We start from the raw sequence: 19825 nt of genomic DNA on the forward strand, positions 1-19825 counted from the left end.
GAGAGATACCATCTCAAGATCTGGGCATTGGTGTCTTTCATTTAATTGAGCCAGTGAAGAGGGGGCCTGGTCTGTAATGAGCTGGAAGGGGTTTCCTAGAAGGTAGTACTGCAGGGCCTCCACTGCCCACTTCATGACTAGAGCCTCCTTTTTGATTGTTGAGTATTTGGTTTCCAGAGGGAACAGCTTCCTGTTCTGGTGCAGCACTGGGTGTTCCTTGCTGTCTACCTCCTAGGACAATACGGCCCTGAGGCATCTATCTGGAGGAGGAACTGCTTTGTAAAATCAGGGTGGAAGAGAACGGGCCCCCGACTTAATCGGTCCTTCAAGGTCTGGAAGGCTCTTTCGCAGTCTTCCATCCATTGCACCTTCTATGGTCTAGTACCTTTTATGAGGCCTGAGAGGGGGACGGCTATCATGGTGAAATCGGGTACGAAATGCCTAAAATAGCCTCCCAGACCAAGAAACTGCTGTACTTGTTTCGTGGTTGTGGGGACTGGGCAGTCACTCAATGCTTGCAGTTTGTCCATGAGGGGACGTAGTTGTCCGCACCCAACGTACATTATCTCTCTTTGCCCCAAGCAATGTTTGGCTGGGTTCACCGTTAGTCTTGCCTCCTCAAGGGCTCTCAGCTGGCTGTAAACAACTATGTCATCAATATATGCGGCTGCATACTGGCCATGGGTCATAGCAGTTGATCTGTTAGGTTCTGGAAGGTGACAGCTGCTCCATGCAGGCTGAATGGCATTGTCATGAACTGGTAGTGCCTGTAGGGCATAGAAAAAACTGTCTTCTCCCTGGATACCCTTGTCAGGGAGATTTGCCGGTACCCTTTCATCAGGTCCAGAGTGGATATATATTTGGCATAGCCCATCCTGTCTAACAGTTCATCTACCCGGGGCATAGGGTAGGCATCAAAGCGAGATATAGCATTAACTTTCCTGAAGTCAATGGAAAATTTTGTTAAGCTGTCTGGTTTTGGTACTAGGATGAGTTTCTCCACTTGCTCTGGGATTCTTCAAGGACCCCAGGGCTAGCATTGCCTCAAATTACCCATGGACTGCTCCCCATATTTTCTTCGGCAAGGGTCGATGGTGGTCCCAGACCTTCTGTCCCAGAGTGGTGGCAATCTGATGGTGAGTCAGGCTCATCCTCCCTGGTTGTGTTGAGAATACCACAGGGAAGGCCTGGTACAGAGGACTCAGTTGGGCTTGTTGTTTTGGGCTGAGTTCCGGACGCACTGGTAAGGAGGTTATGTCTGGTAGGGCCAATGCTTGATGTCCCAGTTCCAGTTCCGGGTGGTATGGGGTTATCAACAAACCTTCCTGGGCTTTCCAGGCCTTCAGGAGGTTGATGTGATAAATCCGCGTCTCCTTCCATCGCCCTGGCAGGATGATTTCATAGTCCATGTGCCCAGCCTCTGGATCACTTCAAATGGCCCTTGCCACTGGTCCAGGAGCTTTGATTCCAAGGATGGGAGTAACAGTAATACCCAGTCACCTGGTTCAAATGGCCGCAGTCGGGTCCTCTGATTGTATAGGTGTTCTTGGGTTTCTTGGGCTCTCAGTAGGTTCTCCCTAGTGAACAGTCCAAACAAGATCATAATACTTGGCAAATTATAATGTTTTCACAGATACCTCCCATGGCATATCTGTTTAGCTTCCTTGCAATTTTATAATATTGGTATCAACAATATCATCAAGTGTCTCCCATATTCCATACAGTGTTACACTGGGCTCTTTAGGGTTGTCAACCCTCCAGGATTGTCCTGGAGTTTTCAGGAATTAAAGATTAATCTTTAAAGATTATGTAATACAATGAAATCTCCAGGAATACGTCGAACCAAAATTGAGAACCCTACCATTGAGGGCCCCTGCTGGAAGTCTTGTGGTCCTACCACAGCCCACCCCAGAAAAGGAGCAGTAAAGGTAGGTCTGCCAGACCTGTCTAGAAAGGGTGCAGGGAAGCAGCCAGTCAGCACCCACCAGGCTCAGATAAGAGTTGCTGCAGGGGCTGAGTAGGTCAGTTTCTGGCTGGGACCAGAAGGTGGAAGAAGGACTGGAAGGCTGCAAAACTCCACAGGTAAAGAGGCCTGAGAGAGACCTGGCTCAAGCAGGAAACAGACAGAGAACCCTGAAGTAAGGGTAAAGAGGAAAGGCCTATGTGTGAAGTGGCCCAGGGAATAGCAGCATTGGACTTAAGGGAAGCAGCATGGGACTGCTCTTTGTAGGGTTCCTGGGTCAGGACCCAGAGTAGTGGGCAGGCCCATGTTACCTGACCGGCAGGGCTGTCCTTACCCATACGCAAAGTACGCAGCTGCGTAGGGCACCAGGAAATTTGCACAATTTCCTGGTGCCCTGCGCAGCTGTGTGCTACTCCAGCTCCTGCCCCGCCTCTTCCCCAGGGCCCCTGCTTCCCCCCAGCCCCACTTCTTCCCACCTCTGCTCTGCCCCAGCCCAGCCCCCACTCCACCCTTCCCCAAAGCCCCCGCCCTGCTCTGCCCCCTTCCTGCCCTTCCTCCGCCCCAGCCCTGCCTCTTCCCACCCCTGAGGTCTGCAGCAGGTCCGGGCCTGCACTCACCGGCAGCAGGAAGTGCAGCGACCTGGCCCCAGCTGCACCGCCAGTGAGTGCTGGGGGGCGGTTCTCCCCTGCCTCCCAAGCCAGCGCCACAGCTCTCATGCCTCCCTGGGGACGCCCTCCCGCACTTGGCCTGCCTTTTGCTCGCTCTGGGAAACTCGGGACGCGCCCCCTGGAGGCCTTGCCCTGCCCTATCTCCTGCTTCGCAAGGCCCCGGGGGAGGCAGGATGGGCCACCACCTCCTCCTCAGGGAGACCAGCCCAGAGGCGACCAGCACCCACCTTCCCACTTGTTACCAGCACCCAGTGCCGAGAGGCTGAACAACAGCTTGAGCTGGTTCGTTACCCGGTGTGCTACACCCAATTATCACAAAGGGGTGGAGAAGCAGAAAAGTTTATTTGAAGCTTCAAATAGGTACAGGGAGATTTGACTCTCAAATCCTGTACACAGAGCAGGAAGTTACACAGGCTTTTATACATCCTTTTTCCCAGCATACTTATCCAATAGCAAGCTGCCCCAAGTATCCATATAGCCAGCCAATCCAGTTCCCAGTTAGTTCCCTGGTTCTCTGTATCATTTGTTAAACTATACATAAAGCTGCTTTATTCAGCATTGTTCTTCCATATCTGCCCTGTTTGGCCTTGTTTAGTTTCAGGCAGTCTGACTCTGCAGCATATTGTTGCAGATCCTCAGCATAACTGCTGTGTGTGCCTCCAGGCGGTGGGGCCAAGGACACTTGACCCTAGTACGCAGAGCTGCTGCGAGTGCCTCCAGGCGGGGGGGGGGGGGGGGGGGGCGCCAAGGACACCTGGGCCTAGTGCGAGGGGGCTTCATCGACACTCGTGGTCTTCCATCCCCTCGAGTTACCTAGTGGCCATGCCCCAGTGTCCCCAACAACTCCCCCCTTTGAGAACACTCAACAGCCTTGGCTCTGAGTTTTCTCACTTGGGCTACTTATTTCTTTACAGTAGGACTTTGCATAAGCACTTTGTGATAGCCCTGAAGAGAATGACTTATTAACTTTTGCAAAAGGGCCTTAACACATGATACTGCACAGCATAATATCAGTAATACAAGCAATACAGGAAAGAGAAGTTTCAATAACAGGCTAAATAAACCACCAAGCCAAGACGACAAACCCCAGCCTGAAAACAAGGTTTGCAACCAATCGTTCTCTGGGGCAGTATAGGCAACCTGTGCTCTGGCTCGGGCATGGGCCTCAGCCTGTACCACCTTTTCATAGATCTCATAACTGCTATCATTTACATATACACAACATCGGGGCCCGACAAGGGCACAAACCCCTCCTTGGGATGCCAAGAGATAGTCCAAAGGCAGCCTGTTTTGGAGGGAAAACGTCCTGAGCTGCTGTACCTCTTTATTTAATGTTTTTACTGCTGACCCTAAATCACTAACCGAGTCCTCTAACTCTAAGGCCACTTTCTCAAGTACCATCTGCAGCCTTATGGTATAGCGGCCTATGCATGCCATGGCTGGTCCGGAAACCAGTGGCGCTATTCCCAGTACAGAGCACCCTACAAGCTTCTCGGTTGTGAGGGGATTCTTCATATTGCCCTCCAATGCCTTAGTCAGTCGCCGCAGGGTCTTTTCTCGTGACTCAACAGAGGTGTCTTGGGCATTTCTAATCTTTCCTTTGGGCAGTGTGGCAGTTATGGAAAGATGAGGAACTCCATGAGCTATATAACAGTTACCTGTCCAGTTGGCTGGCAGCACCTTGTAAGCCTTTCAGCCACATACAAAATAGTGACCCTGTAGGGCCCAGTAAGGACTGTTTCTTAAGGGGATTCCTGGGATATTTAAGGCTGCTTTGGCTGCTTTTTTAAACAATTTATATACCCCTAAGGGGCATCTTATTTTTTTGATTGGGTACAAGTGGGGGCGTTTCTAATTGTGCTGTTCAAATTACACTCGCCATAGGGACCACTACAAACCCACCATTGGCTTGCTACATTGGAGATGTTAACTGGACGGCAAGTTACATTTCCAAACCCCTCTTCTGTGGTAAGATTATTTGTAAGAGTTTCCCTAAAAGGGGAGGAACCATTACACCCACACTGTTGGCCTCCCCTGTTGGTCTTTATCCAATACCCATCAGCCCACTGTGTAATAACACAGGAGCTTTTTCCCCAGGATGCCCATAGTGATCAGATTGGTTTTGGGTAAAACATAACACTCCCTCAGTGAGTACTGCAACTGAATACTCCTGGTCCTGATAGGTGGCATGCTGTAAAGAGGTCTTATTCCAGAACGGCGAATCCGTTCTTTCCTGCTCTTTGGTGGTGGCTAATTCTGCTAGGGTCAAGGGCAGCATGTCAAGGGGCATTCCTGTTTTGGGGGACAGTGGAGTTGGAGCACATACCCAGCAATCAGTCTGGTTTGTTAAAGTAGCAACATGGTGCGCAAGCGAAACAAAGGAGTTATGCTCCCGATATGCACAGTTTGGAAATACCAATACAGAGAATAACAATGTTACCCAATTAATTATCACCAGAGTCTTCCCAACCCAGGGTCTCCAGTACCTGGGTGGGCCCATTTTAGCATTAAGGTGCCCGCTATTTGTGTCTTTTAAACAGTAGCTTTAGCCCGAGATCGTCACTAGATGAGGAGTCAGCAGGTTGGACGGTCCACTGTTCTGCTGACGAGGGGGCGGGTACTGCCTTCAGACGAGAGTGATGGATCCAGTTCTTGTGTCCCTCGATCTTTGCCACTGTATGGGAGATCAGCAGGATGGTATAGGGTCCTTTCCACTTTTCCTGGAGAGGCTCGTCTTTCCAGGTGCGAACAAGCACAGAGTCACCGGGCTGTAAGGAGTGGACGGGAGTGTCCAAGGGGAGAGGCTGGGAATCCTTGGTATACCTGTGAAGAGACAAGAGAACAGCAGACAGGGAACACATATACTGTGACAAAAAACCATTACCCAACTCCCATTCCCCTGACAGAACCAGGGTGCCATTCATAGGCCATGCCCTTCCAAACATAATTTCAAAGGGACTGAGCCCTAATCTACCCTTTGGGAGAACGCGGATACGGAGTAGGACGAGGGGCAAAGCATCAGGCCATCGCAGTGAGGCTTCTTGGCATACTTTTGAGAGATGCCGTTTAAGGGTCTGATTGGTACGCTCCACTACCCCACTGGCTTGCGGTCTCCAGGGCGTATGGAGTTTCCAGGGGAATCTGTAAGGCAGGTGAGATGCTTTGAATGATTTTTGCCATGAAGTGTGTCCCATTGTCAGATTCCATCCACAGGGGGAGTCCAAAGCGAAGAATGATCTCCTTAACAAACTTGAGGGCCACTGTTCTGGCAGTGCAGTTATGGCATGGGAAGGCTTCTGGCCATCCGCTGAACCGATCCACTATAACAAGGAGATATTTGAACCCTTGGGTCCGGGGAAACTCAGTAAAGTCTGTTTGCCACACTTGTCCAGGGCCCGGAGTGGGTTCTAGGGCAGCTGGTGGCACAGGATGTCCCGGTCGGGGGTTATTCTTTTGGCAGACTAAGCAATCCGCTTGTACCTGGGCAGCCAGGGGTCGGAGTCCGGAAGTGATAAAGTATTTTCCCATTAGTTGGATAAGTGCTTCCCTGCCAGCATGAGTGGTTTGATGTAGTTTTTGCAGCACTGTCCGGATTAGGCCCTTTGGTAAGAGGACCTTCCCTTCTGGGGAATGGAGCCATCCCTCCTTTTCCCGGAGACCGAGTTTGTCAGTTAGCTGTCTTTCCTCCCCAGAGTACTGAGGAGTTGGAAGCTCCCCTACTGATGGGATAAGGGCAGCATATGGGCGTTCTCAGTCTGAGAGGATGGCAGGGTGGCAGCATGCTTAGCCTCTCTATCTGCCCGGGCATTACCTCTGGCCACATCTTGATCCTCCCTTTGATGGGCTTTACAGTGTACCACTGCCACTTCTGAGGGGAGTTGTACAGCTTCTAGGAGCCGGAGGATTTGGGGCCCGTACTTGACTGGGGAGCCTTGGGCTGTCAGCATTCCCCTTTGCTTCCATAGGCCAGCATGCGCATGCAGCACACCAAAAGCATACTTTGAATCAGTAAAAATGTTGACCCGCTTTCCTTTTGACAGTTCAAGTGCACGGGTCAGGGCTATTAGTTCGGCAAGCTGGGCAGAGGTCCCAGCAGGCAAACCTTCAGCTTCCACAGTGTCATGGAGGGTCACAACAGCATAACCCGCCCTCCTTTGCCCATCTATTACAGTACTGCTACCATCAGTGTACCACTCATAATCTGCATTTGGGAGGGGTACATCCTTTAAATCCGGACGGCTGGAGTACTGGACATCTATGATCTCTAAACAGTCATGTTTCTGTTCCTCTGTTTCTGGCAAGAGAGTGGCTGGGTTAAGGGAGGGGCAAGGCTGTAAGGTGACTTCAGAGTTCTCTAACAGCTTAGCCTGGTACCGAGCAATCCGAGCCTGGGTGAGCCAAAGCCCTCCCTTTGCATCCAGTAAGGCTCGGACCATATGGGGAGTATAGATTTGCATAACCCCTCCCAATGTTAGCTTCTCGGCTTCCTCAAGCACTAGGGCAGTAGCTGCGACTGCCCATAAAAATGCCGGCCAACCCTTTGCAACCTGATCCAATTGCTTAGACAAATAAGCCACCGGACATCTCCATGCTCCTAACAGCTGTGTGAGCACTCCTAGGGCCACCCCCCTTCGTTCATGTACACACAACTGAAACGGCTTAGAGAGATCTGGCAGGCCCAGAGCCAGGGCTTCCATCAATTTTCTTTTCAGGATTTTAAATGCCCTGTCAGCCTCTGGGGTCCAATAGAAGGGGTCATGATCTGCTCCTTTTACACAGTCGTACAGGGGTTTAGCCCACAGTCCAAACTCTGGGATCCATATCCTGCAAAAGCCTGCTATGCACACAAATGCCCTGAGCCGCTTACGGTTACTTGGGTAGGAACTTGATAGATAGCTTCCTTTCTTTCGCTTGAAAGCTGACGCTCCCCTTGCCATATGTGAAACCCGAGGTATCGTACCTCTGGGAGGGCAATTTGAGCCTTACTCCATGCTACCCGATATCCCCGGAGTCCAATAAAATTCAGGAGGCTCACGGTGGTTTTAAGGAAGGGTGTTTGGCCCACAGTGGCAATTAACAAATCATCTACATACTGCAGAAGGAGGGCCTCCTCATTATCCCACTCCTCTAGGTCCCTGGCCAGAGCCTGGCCAAAGAGGGTGAGGGAGTTTTTAAATCCCTGGGCCAACACTGTCCAGCAAAGTTGCTTTTAAACCCTTTTTCGGTCCTCCCACTCGAAGGAGAAGATCTCCTGTGACGGGGTGGCAACTTGGATGGTAAAGAAAGCATCTTTCAGATCAAGGACTGAAAAATGGGTATACTGTCCCCCTATAGAAGCCAATAAGGTATACGGGTTAGGGACAAGAGGGTGCAGAGTCTTAACCCGTTCATTGACTGCCCGTAGGTCCTGTACCAGCCGATACGTGCCATCAGGCTTCTGTGCGGGTAGAATGGGAGTGTTCCAGGCTGACTGACATTCCCAGAGAATACCATACATAGGAATCGATCTATAGTTTCCTGTAAACCTTCTCTGACTTCCCTCTTGATTGGATACTGTTTTACTTGCACTGGGCCTTTCCCTGGTATGAGCTGAATAGTAATGGGGGTCTGGTGGGTGGCCTTTCCTGGAATCCCTGATGCCCACACGAGGGGGTACACCTGGTCTTCCCACAGGCTCCATTCTGGGGCTTGCATGGCTGAGGGCTCAACTGCAAGGGTCATGATCCATGCATTCTCAGGGGGTAAGGTAAGGGTTATTTCATCCTCAGTAAAATGCAGGGTGGCACCGAGGCGACAAAGTAGATCCCATCCCAGCAGAGGTGTTGGACACTCAGGGAGGTATACCAGCTTGTGAGATATAGTCCTATTTCCCAAAGCGCATTCCGCTGGGGCGTACACTGGGCACTTGGTGTCCCTGCCTGTGGCTCCCACCACAGTAAGGGAATCTGCTACTGGCAACTGAAGAGGCTGATTTACGGCAGTTCGGGCCGCTCCAGGGTCCACTAAAAAATCTATTTCTGAGCTTCCCACCCACATCTTTACTCGGGGTTCCGGGGGTAGGGTGGTCTGTCTCCCCTGACACCCCTATTCCTGCTCCACCATCGCCATCATAGGGGAACCCCCCTTTTCTTTCCTCTTTGGGCACTCATTTTTCCTGTGTCCCTCCTGTCAACACAGGGCACACTGGTTGCGACCCAGTCGTCTCTCCTGCGGGCCCGGACGGTCGCGTCCAGGGCCCCTTGCTCCCCGGCAACTTCTCTTAGTGCTGGCCTGTACCGCTGTTACCATCAATCTCACTTGCTTTCTCTCCTTCTCTGACTCTCTCAGGCTATAAGCTCGGTTTGCAGTCTCTAAGATTTGTGCCATGGTCATGCCCATTAAATCCTCCTTTTTTTGTAACTTTCTCTTAATATCAGGGGCTGCTCTGCTCGTAAAAATTCCCTTAATAATTGACTCAGTTGCCTGATCATCGGGGTCTGCATTAGTGTTCTGTAGAATGGTGTCCCGAATACGCTGTAGAAAGGCCCCTGGGCTTTCTTTTAAATCCTGCATTACTTCATATGGCTTTGCCCAATTATTACGTCGGACAGCCGAGTGACGGAGTCCATGCAAAAGCAACTCCTTATAGGAGGTAAGGCGGGTCATATCCCTTTGATCATTTGGATCCCACCTGGGGTCTGCTTGAGGGACTTGTGCATCCGGGTCAGGGACATTAATATGATCCTGGTCATACCGTCTCTGCGCCTCCTCCCTTGCCTTGGACACAATCTGTTGTCTTTCAACCTCAGACAATAGGGTTCGCAGGAGGATGTTACAATCATCCCAGTCCAGCTTGTGACTACTGAGGCACCCCTCAAAGACTGATATAAACCTGCTTGGGTTGGTGGAAAATTCTTCTGCCTGTGCTTTGAAAGCAGCCAAATCCACAGGATTAAAGGGCACATGAGTATAAACCTGCATAGTCGTGGCCGGACGCCTGTCCAGTCCACACCGGGCGACTTTAGTTTCGGTGATTAAGGGGTATAGGCCAATCATTGGGGACTTACAAGGTGTGGGTGTAGGGGCTGAAGGGGACACCGGCTCTGCCATTACAGTGGGGGTGGGGGTCTGGGGACTAACATTAGCTGTTACCGAACCAGTCGGAGTCAGATTGCAGTGCTGTAAAATATCTGGTCGAGTACATAAAGTCAGAAACAAATGTGCATACATATGTTCATTCCATTTCCTTGTTCTCTGACAGAACAGGAGTAACTGAAGGATCATGTTGTAATTAATTGACCCTCCTGGTGGCCACCACTCCTGGTCCTCTAGTTGATATTGAGGCCAGTCAACTGTACAGAATCGTTTTAATTGGCTCTTAGTCATCGGATCCGCACCAAATACCTTCCAGTTTGCTAGAATGCACTCTAGGGGCGTACACCGTGCCCTAACCCCTGAGCTCTGTCCCTGTCCCATACCTACAGGGTAACTCTGGGCGTCCCCAGGTTCCAACAGAGCATACAATCCGGATTTCAAAAGGTTCCTACCTTATCCAAGGGACCAGTTCTTCACCGTTGTGCACCACAGCTGCTTCTCCACTATATGAGTGCGTTGCACCGTTGTGCCCTTCGGGGTCGATCAAATTGCGACTCCTCCGAGGCCCCGGTGAACTCACCGGTGCGCACTGGGCGTCGGTTCTCGCCGCAATCCTCGACCTCCAGGAAGGGTCCGGGCAAGGCTAAATTGCAGCCTCATCGCTCACCCAGGGACGCCAAAAGCTGTTACCGGCACCCAGTGCCGAGAGGCTGAACAACAGCTTGAGTTGGTTCATTACCCGGTGTGCTACACCCAATTATCACAACGGGGTGGAGAAGCAGAAAAGTTTATTTGAAGCTTCAAATAGGTTCAGGGAGATTTGACTCTCAAATCCTGTACACAGAGCAGAAAGTTACACAGGCTTTTATACATCCTTTTTCCCAGCATACTTATCCAATAGCAAGCTGTCCCAAGTATCCATATAGCCAGCCAATCCAGTTCCCAGCTAGTTCCCTGGTTCTCTGTATCATTTGTTAAACTATACATAAAGCTGCTTTCTTCAGCATTGTTCTTCCATATCTGCCCTGTTTGGCCTTGCTTAGTTTCAGGCAGTCTGATTCTGCAGCATATTGTTGCAGATCCTCAGCATAACTGCTGTGTGTGCCTCCAGGCAGGGGGCCAAGGACACTTGGGCCTAGTACGCAGAGCTGCTGCGAGTGCCTCCAGGCGGGGGGGGGGGGGGGCGCCAAGGACACCTAGGCCTAATGCGAGGGGGCTTCATCGACACTCGTGGTCTTCCATCCCCTCGAGTTACCTAGTGGCCATGCCCCAGTGTCCCCAACACATTTACTGGCCCTGAGCCGAGCCAAAGGGCTACCTTAGGGAAGCAGCTGCCTCTCTCCCCTCACTTTTAAAGGGCCAGCTGCCAAGGAGGCATGCTGGCAAAGGGCTTCCCTAAAGCACCACCCCAAAGGCCCAGGCTGTGCCCAGGGCCGGTGCAAGGCTATTTTGTGCCCTAGGTGAAGCTTCCACCTTGCGCCCCATCCCCCCACACATTGGTTCATTGAGGGGCAAATCCCTACAAGCCTTTATAGCTGTAACTGCACCTGTTACCTCTTGATTATTCAAAAGATATTTCTTAATGATCCGTGATGAATACAATCATACAATACAAGGGCAGAGGGAATATTTTATTATTGGATTATAAATCTTTTTCTCTTATAATATAAATCATACAGGCTGCTAAGAAGGAAGGTCTTGTGTGTGCGTCACATGCCTAGGAGTGAGCAGATCCATGTTCTATTCCCAGCTTTTCCTCAGAATTCCTGCAACACACAAATTCTTCTCCCTTGGAAGGCAACTCAGAGGAACATCTAGAAGAGCTAGCTCTTACATAGGCATATGCTTGGGCCAACATGACACCCATATGCCTCATTTGCAAGTGAATAGGCACATTGCCTCCCAAGAACTCCAGAGAGCAGGGATAGGGCATGTGCATGGCACACCATCCCTAGAAGACATGCTACCATATTTGCAACCAATGTGGAGAAAGGTGTAAGGGGAACATGACCAAGTCTGCCCCCCAGCACCTTTTGAGGGAACTTGTGCACCAAGGGTCCCCACAGTGAGTCCCTGAAGCAGGACTACTTGCAACCATGTACTATGTGTCCTAGGGTGCAGGACAACACAAATCTGTCTGTTTGTGGTTAAAGAGCACTTCAAATGCCATTGCATTTACTAACTGATGATTAGACAATACAGCACTGAAGCGCTTGCATAACTTCAACCATGTGAGTAGTCCTGCTATGTTTAAAGTTACTCACATGCTTCAATGCGTGTAGCATGGGGGCTGGAAAAATGCTGCTACTCTGGATGGAGTTATGTATTACCCTTCCCATGGCACTTGTGTTTTAAAAATATTAATATTAAAGATGTATATTTCCAGAGGAGTCAACCAAGTTGGGGCCCCATTATGCTAGGAACTAAATTGATTCATAGTAAATGATAGTCCCCAGGTGTTTACAGTCTAAAGACACAACAGGTGCATAGACAAACAACTGGGCAGGTTGTCAGTGGTGTGTATGGCTATGGGATGTTTCTTTTAGAATGAAATCCAAATTAATAAATAAAGTCACTTGGCATAGCCTACCAAGAATCAACTTTGCAGTTGACAAATCCCACTGTTAATTGCTCATCTAACTTTCATGAAAATTTAGGCTCTTTATCTCTTAGATAAAAAATGTATTTCTCTCTCCCCATCCTCTTGAAACTTAAGTACTTGGTGGCTTAGTTGATATGAGTTCATTGTTTTTCATTTGACTTTCAAAATATGCTGTGCAAATATTTGAGTAACAGTACCTCAAAAGGCAGAAAAGGGCAAAAAAAAAAAAAAAAAAACCAGGTTGTTTTTCTATACTCAACTTTCAAAATCATTTTCTTTCTTTGTGAATTTTTAACAATATTAAAGTTAGTAAAATGACTTTTTTTAAGATGTGATGGTCCAAGTATAAACAAACTCACTTTGTATAAACACATTAATATACTTTATATTCACTTCTCAACCATGTAACTGGTCTTCTTTTATCAGAAATCTGAAGAATATTCCCATTTTGCAGGATAAGCTATAATCTAGGGCTTCATTTGAATTCTGTACCATTGTTCTGGAATGTAACCAAGATTTTCAATGGTGAACACAGAATCTGCTTTTCAAACACAAAGGGCCAAAAATGCAATGTTATGGGATATCAAGTTATTGAAGAACCCTAAATACGCATTTATGCGCCGGCCCCCGTGCACCCCCCCGGCTCTCCCCTCCCCATGCTGGGGCTCTGCGGCTCCTGGGCATGTGAGCCGCCGCCGGGGCCCTGAGCCTGCTCCAGGAGGAGCAGTGGCGGCTCACACTCCCGGAAGCAGCAGAGCCCGAGCGCGGTGAGGGGGGAACCGGCGGGCGCACGGGGGCCGCCGCCCGCCGGCATCCGCTACAGGAGCCCCCGGGGGGGGGGGTTTGCCGGGCCGCGCGCATGCGCCTCCTGGATCCCCCCTCACCATGCTCGGGCTCTGCGGCAGCAGGGAGTGTGAGCCGCCGCTGCCCCGCCCAGAGCAGGCTCAGGGCCCCGACGGCAGCTCACATGCCCGGGAGCTGCAGAGCCCGAGCGCGGCGAGGGCGGAGCCGGGGAGTGCACGGAGGCCACCACCTGCATGTATCTGCTGCAGCCTGCAGGAGCCCTGTGGGGGGCGGGGGGTGGAGAGCACCGGGCCGAAGCCTGGGCAGCAGGGGCGGGGGTCGCAGCTGCTCCCCGCTAGCGGTGCCGTGGCCTTTGCAGGGCTGCTGCCCCCCCTGTGCCGCGGCGGCTCCTCCATGGCTGGGGTTCGCCACCCCCGCAAGCTGACGCTCTGGCTCTCTGGTGCCTCCGGAAGGCGGCTTCTCCCTGCCGAGCCAGGGCACCGCTTTTTGGCGCCACCAACCCCTTGGTGCTCTAGGTGACTGCCTAGTTCGCCTAGTGGTTGCAGCGGCCCTGGCAGCGCCCCACGGCAAGGCTTCTGGCTTTCCTTTCTCCCAGCCTCCAGCGGCGGAGCTGAAGCGGCGGGCAGGGAGCGCGAGGGCAGACAGGCCTTGGGGCGCCTGCCGCCGCTTCGGCCAGCTGGCCTCCCACACCTGCTGCCAAGGGGGCAAGAGCGCCGGCTGGTAAGAAAAACAAAGACGCCACGGGGCCGGGCGCCCGAAGCCCTCGCCCTGGGCTGCGGCGGGCGAGGTGGCTACGGCCTGCGAGACCTTTGCGGAAGCAAGCGAGGACCAGGCGGCAAAAGCCTCTGCCAAAGAGAGACCTGCAGCATCCAGTATGTCTCCTATCCAAGTACTAACCAGGCCCAACCCTGTTTAGCTTCTGAAAAGAAACAAGGTCAGGTGTGTTCAGGGTATTATAATCCTAGATGCTAGTGTTAGCTGCTTTGCCTGCCTTTAAGTGAGCCCACAGATGCTCCCTGCCTGCTCCATACTGCTGATCCCTCCCCCAGACCCACAACGCGCTCACACACGCACCACCAGCCTCACACCCCAGCCTCGCCACACCAAGGCTCACGCCCCGCAACACCATCCGCAGCCCCCGACCCCTGGCCCACACGCACCGCACCTAAGCCTTCTCCCCACCCCCCTCACAAATACCCCCCCCCCGGCTACTCCCTCACCACGCACTCTCTCCTGAGATGGGACCCTCACAAGGCCACCACACCCACCCCCGACACAAACCCCCACACACCACCACCCCCAGACGCAACGCACTGCCCAGGACGGGGCTGCCCTCTGCACACCTGCTGCTGTGCCTCACCTGCACACACCCCCCAGGCCACTGTGGAAGTGACCTAAACCCCAGGAAGGGGATAAGCCTCAGTACTAAAAGCCCAAGAAAGGGGCTGGAAGTTAAACATGACATCAGAGAACCACTGAGGACAAAGAACCTCCAGGGAGAAAGCCCTGGGGACAGTGCTTAAAACAGAGCAGTGAGAGACTTAAAGCTAGCCCAGAAGTGGCTGAGAACTAAGCCAGAAGCACAACTGCAGACACCAATCAGGGCATGGTGGTAGTCCTTGTTGACCTTTGTTCCCTTGGAAGGGGTTCATCCATTTTAGACTGCGCATGACTCAGCCAGAGGCTGAGCCACTGAAGACTTATCTGACAAGCGCAACAGCTGGCATGCGAGCAGAGAGTGCAGGTTTGCACCCAGCTGACAGGAGGCGCTCAAAAGAGGTGAGTGAATCACTGTCTTGGGGAGGCTAGCCTCCAGCCCGGCCCACCCCTTCTGCCTGAGGCCCTTCCCCTTTCCCCCTGAATCCTAGAGGTTCCCCTCCCCATGGCCCCCAGCTCTCCCCCGAAGCCCCAGGTCACGCCAGTGCCTCCAGCCCCAGAGCACCTTACGGGCAGTGCATTCCCCCCACCCCCAAACCTGAGAGCACCGGGTTAGTGGGCAGCGCACTTGAGCACCCAGCAAGCAGCCCTTCTTCCCCCTAGGCCTGGAGTGCTGGGCGGCCCCGGCCGCCCCAAGTCCAAGCCACCCTAGTCCTAGACCCAGCCCCAGCCCCAGCCCCAGCAGGCTTTCCGGAAGAAGAGCAGTCTGCCTGGGGTGGGGCCAACTAGCAGCAGGAGGGGACCTCAGGGTGGAGCATGGACGGGGCCACGCAGGGCTGTTTGGAGAGGCAGAGCCGTGTAATGCCTTATAGCAAGAGTCCAAAGGTCAATTTCCCTGGCAGTTGCAGTTCTGGGTGGTGTCACCCACTGGTGGGGTGGGGAGGAGGTAGGGGAACCCCGGGCTCACCCTACTCCACCAGCTTCAGACACAGGGCCCTTTGAAACAGTGGCCCTTGCTCAGGACCTGATAACGCTAAGCGTGTTACCTGGGTCACTTCCTAGCTTTGTTCCCGTCATTCAAACATCGTCACGGGTTGGACTTGGGGTCCCTCCTCTGTTCCATCTCTGGAGTCTCTTCTGCTGGCCACAGTGAGTTGTCACCCTCGGCTCCCATGTGTTTCCAGTGGCTCGGCTATGAGGTTTAGTCCAGGTGGAGTGGAGCTCTGATGTGTTTCCTGACAGAAGGCTGCTGCACCTGACTATTCTAGTCCTCGGTCATCCCAAACTTAGGCAATATCTGCATTACAAAATTATGTCAACCCAAGTTATGTTGGCATTCAGCTGCCACAGTTATTACATCACTTGTACATGTCCACACTACACTTCTTGCGTTGGTGGTGCATGTCCTCACCAGGAGTGCTTGTGTCAATGTAGAGTACAGTGCACCATGAATAGCTATCCCACCTGTGCAGCTTGCTCTCATCCAGAGCAGGGTTTTTTGGGAAGTTTTTGCAAGGCCTCCTGTGGCTGAAACAAGTAGCGCAGGGATGACTGGGAGCATGGGTTCAACTTCCCATAATGCAGTGTTCTCCATCCCATAATATGCACCACATAATACTTCTCACTTCTTTTCAAAATCCCACACACCCACATGTCTCTCCTCACTGTTTGTTGTCTCCAAAAGAAGCATGGAGCCTGCACAGCTCTGCACTATTGTCATAAGTGTTGCGAGCATGGGCCCCCTGATCCTGCAATATTTACAGACCTGCAAGAGGAGCTGTGGGAAACATGTTGATTCCTTAGAGGCTAGATTGCGATTGGACATAGAAAGAAACAATTCAGGGTTGTTGGCGGTATTCACAAGCAGCTTCAGATGGTACAGTGCCGGTTCTGGGCCTGAGAAACCTGCCTTATTGGGAGTGGGGAGCATTGTATACTTAGTGTGTGTATTCTGTTTTGATGACTGTTAATAGATAGAGGTTAAGGATATTATGGTGTAAGGCTCTTTCACTGGTAAAAGGCCCCACAAACCCACAGAAGATTATGACCTGAGCCCAAGGAACTGGGTAAGGATGGGTACTTAAATTAACCAGGTTACACCCTGAGCCCTAGGAACTGGGTGTGGGTGTCCCTGAGCCCTAGGAATTGGGAAAGGGTGGGAGTGCCTAAATTAACTGTGTTACACACCTTGAGCCCACAGAAGGGTAAAGGTGGGGTGCCCCTGAGTGTGCGGGTAACAGACTGGCAGATTACCATTGGTGATGTTGAAATGCCAATAGTGATCCTGGGAGACCCAGCTTGCAGGGCTCATGAAGCCGTACACAGGCCACCTCGACAGCACCAAGGAGCGCTTCAACTAGACGCTGAGGAGGTACAAAACGACAGTTGAATGTGCCTTCGGTCGTTTGAAGGCTCGCTGTGCTGTCCACTCATGAGATTGGACCTCATTGAAAAAAATATCCAAATGGTTAGCTGTCTGCTATGTCCTGCATAATATCTGTGAAGCAAAGGGGGAAAGTTTCTGCTAAAGTGGAGAGCAGAGGTGGAGCAGCTGCTTGCTGATTTTGAGCTGCCAGTTACCAGGACTGTAAGAAGAACTCAGCACAAAGCTATATGGCATAGGGCGGTTTTGAAAGACCATTTTAATAGTGAGCAAGCGTAGTGTGTGTTGATGTAGTGTGCTCTGCCTATCTTTGCTTGTTTGCAGGCCTGTATGAACCCAGTGGTGAATGCTGTGTATGTAGTAATATAACATTGCCAATGCACCTATTAATATTGCTTGTGACTGACGTTAGCACCAGCTACCATACCTTGTGAACTAATAAAAATGAATTATGTTTCCAAAAACAGACTTTTATGCCATAGTAATGCAAATAGAAAAACATTTATAACTTAAGAGACAAGAACTTATGAAGGGGAACGAACAGTCATTTCCATTTCAGATGCACATACACCAACCATATCTTTCACGGGTCTGTGTGTGTGCGGCTGTGAATGTCTTTAACGTCCCCAGGCGTGGAGTGGTAGGAGTAGTGCAGGGGCCCCTGATGCCATGCTGACTGTGGAGGTGGTGTATGTAGGGAGGTCCCGATATGCAGTTCTCTATGGACTGCAGAGGGAGGCAAGCATGGGATTGTTGAATCTGCAGGTCCACCAGTGTCTGCAGCATGTTTGTTTGCTGCCTGAGAAGTGCAAGCATCTCCTGCTGCACTTCCCTCTTCCTTTCCTGTGCCTTTCTCTGCTCCACTCTATCCCGGGTCATGCTGTCTGCGAGGGTGATCCTCCAAGCCCCGTGCTTGTTACCTGAAGCAGCAGAGCCTTGCAGGCTCTCTTGGAACACGTCATCCCAAATCCTCTTCCTCTTCCTTATCTGGCTCCGCCATTCCACTGGTGTGGATGGAGAGACCCTCAAGGCCATATCTACAACTGCTGAAGATACAATACAGAGATACCATTGTCAATGTAGTCATAAGATAAATCGAAACTTAGGATACTGAACTCACTCCCCTTGATCCATGCATGGTGTAAGCACTACAGTCTCACCTCTCCTTGGGATTTATACAGCACCTGTCATGGTGAGTGTGGCTCTGGACACTGCGGGGCTTGGGGATATGAGGGGGGATAGCTCATGGGCATGAGTACATGTGTATAGGGCAATTGAACTGAATACAGGCACCATTTTTCACAGATGGTGGTGATTTTAGCTATCTTACGCCTGAGGGTAATGGAGGCTGAAAGGGAACAGCTCCTGCAGGTATCAGGATGCTGCCCAGGACCATATGCTACTAGCTTGTGTATGCTGTAAGTAATCAATGAGTGGCTTGGGAAAGTGTCCTAGTGCGGCGGAAGAAATAAGGATGCGCTCTCCAGGAACCTTCAGCACAGAATTGCAGGCTACCTCCAGGAAACTTACATCTACGGAGGATTCATGGAAACATCCTGGTGCACATAAACAGAGTGTTCCTCTGCCTAACTCTAGAGGGGGATGAGAAGCAGATAGCAACCTTTATTGGTTATTTCAGTGTCTCTTCTTGCATAAGTAAAATAGTGTAAATCAACAGATGTGTCCTGCTACCTAGGGGGTTCCATCCCTGTAATTTCAAACCAAACTGCATACTTGCCAGAGGTTGCTTCTCCTGCATCAGGATCACTCCTACTGGACTGTAGTGACTGGCTGGATGGCGTTGGAGTCAAAATATGTCCTGGCTCGCTGAGCTGGAGTCAAAACATGTCCTGGTCACCTGTCCCCCATACTCCTCCTCTTCCTCATCCACCAACTCCTCCTTGCTGTTCATGGCAGGGGGCCGCCGACGCAGGTTCCTCTGAAGTATTCTTGAGGTTCTTGGGGGTAGGGTCTTGTCTCAGGATGACATGCAGCTCTTTGTAAAAGTGGCAGGTCCACACCAGAGCAATTGTTAGCCTCCCTTACCTTCTGGTATGCCCGCTAAGGCTTCTTGGCTTTCACACGGCACTGCTGCAGGTTCCTTTTATAGCCCTTCTCCTCTGTGCCCTCAGCGGTCTGCTCATAAATATCAACATTTCTGTGGCTGGATTGGAGCTTTGCCTGTACAGCCTATTCTCCCCACAGACCTTGCATCATGTTTTGGGATTGGCTTGGTTACTTTGCAGGAATCAATTCCTGTATAACATGCTCTGTCGATGCACTGTCCATGGTCAACTTTACCTCATTTTTACACTCCCAACCTCTCTTGTCTGTTATCTTGTTCTTAGTAAACGGTTCCCTGGGTGCTCCCCCTCTTATCTTAGCTAGCACAGACAGTCTGTCTTTTAGTTCACTGGCCTGTTTACTAATCCTAGCACAAACATTCTGTTTTCAGGCTGCTGATCTCACTACCTCCCTAATCCTGTCTTCCAAGAAACAAGGCCTCCCTGTGTTTAATACTCGTGCCAACCCAGGCCTACAGTGGGCAAAAGAAAGCATTTTGAAGAGTTTACAGACACAGTGTAGTCTCCTTTGGTGAAGGCATGGACCCACAATTCAGTCTGTACTTTAGGAGTGCTCTTGCTGACATCCATGTCCCACACAGTAGCATCCATGAATAATGCTTTTTATCATTTCCGGTTGGTGAGGAGATTCCCGCTTATCCTGCGGAACTATGACCTGGCCTTGGCTATGCATGCCTTTGTCACCTCACCTTAGACTACAGCAATGCAATATTCCTGGGAATGAAGCCATCAGCACATCTCCTCAACAGCACTGGCTATAGTGTGCATATCACATCTGGCCTTTTTTCTCTACACTATCTTCTCATACGGTATTGAGTCAAGTTCAATGTCTTGGTCCTTACCTTTAAGGTGCTCAGTGGCTGACGCCCA

At 51.3% G+C, this 19825-nt stretch overlaps 1 long non-coding RNA gene across 1 annotated transcript; it reads right to left on the reverse strand.

Annotated features, from left to right (window-relative positions):
• Window positions 1-17100: 17100 nt before the first annotated feature.
• Window positions 17101-19202, reverse strand: LOC144261485 (uncharacterized). The gene is made up of 2 exons (XR_013345306.1): window positions 18610-19202; window positions 17101-17917 (listed from the first exon to the last, which is right to left on the reverse strand). It is a non-coding gene; the product is annotated as an uncharacterized LOC144261485 (long non-coding RNA).
• Window positions 19203-19825: the final 623 nt, after the last annotated feature.

Source organism: Eretmochelys imbricata, chromosome 2, assembly GCF_965152235.1.
Source record: "Eretmochelys imbricata isolate rEreImb1 chromosome 2, rEreImb1.hap1, whole genome shotgun sequence".
Taxonomy (NCBI): Eukaryota; Metazoa; Chordata; order Testudines; family Cheloniidae; genus Eretmochelys; species Eretmochelys imbricata.